Consider the following 1,367-nt stretch of genomic DNA (forward strand, 5'->3'; position numbering starts at 1 on the left):
AGCTCTGCCTACTATTTCCAAAATATTCTCATTAACCTTAAAAGAGCTCTGCCTACTATTTCCAAAATATTCTCATTAACCTTAATATAGCTCTGCCTAATATTTCCAAAATATTCTCATTAACCTCAATATAGCTCTGCCTACTATTTCCAAAATATTCTCATTAACCTTAATAGAGCTCTGCCTACTATTTCCAAAATATTCTCATTAACCTTAAAAGAGCTCTGCCTACTATTTCCAAAATATTCTCATTAACCTTAATATAGCTCTGCCTACTATTTTCAAAATATTCTCATTAACCTTAATATAGCTCTGCCTACTATTTCCAAAATATTCTCATTAACCTTAAAAGAGCTCTGCCTACTATTTCCAAAATATTCTCATTAACCTTAAAAGAGCTCTGCCTACTATTTCCAAAATATTCTCATTAACCTTAATATAGCTCTGCCTACTATTTCCAAAATATTCTCATTAACCTTAATAGAGCTCTGCCTACTATTTCCAAAATATTCTCATTAACCTTAAAAGAGCTCTGCCTACTATTTCCAAAATATTCTCATTAACCTTAATATAGCTCTGCCTAATATTTCCAAAATATTCTCATTAACCTCAATATAGCTCTGCCTACTATTTCCAAAATATTCTCATTAACCTTAATAGAGCTCTGCCTACTATTTCCAAAATATTCTCATTAACCTTAAAAGAGCTCTGCCTACTATTTCCAAAATATTCTCATTAACCTTAATATAGCTCTGCCTACTATTTTCAAAATATTCTCATTAACCTTAATATAGCTCTGCCTACTATTTCCAAAATATTCTCATTAACCTTAAAAGAGCTCTGCCTACTATTTCCAAAATATTCTCATTAACCTTAATATAGCTCTGCCTACTATTTCCAAAATATTCTCATTAACCTTAATATAGCTCTGCCTACTATTTCCAAAATATTCTCATTAACCTCAATATAGCTCTGCCTACTATTTCCAAAATATTCTAATTAACCTTAATAGAGCTCTGCCTACTATTTCAAAAATATTCTCATTAACCTTAATAGAGCTCTGCCTACTATTTCCAAAATATTCTCATCAACCTTAATATAGCTCTGCCTACTATTTCCAAAATATTCTCATTAACCTTAATAGAGCTCTGCCTACTATTTCCAAAATATTCTCATTAACCTTAATATAGCTCTGCCTACTATTTTCAAAATATTCTCATTAACCTTAATATAGCTCTGCCTACTATTTCCAAAATATTCTCATTAACCTTAAAAGAGCTCTGCCTACTATTTCCAAAATATTCTCATTAACCTTAAAAGAGCTCTGCCTACTATTTCCAAAATATTCTCATTAACCTTAATATAGC

This window comes from Palaemon carinicauda, chromosome 21, assembly GCF_036898095.1.
Source record: "Palaemon carinicauda isolate YSFRI2023 chromosome 21, ASM3689809v2, whole genome shotgun sequence".
Taxonomy (NCBI): domain Eukaryota; kingdom Metazoa; phylum Arthropoda; class Malacostraca; order Decapoda; family Palaemonidae; genus Palaemon; species Palaemon carinicauda.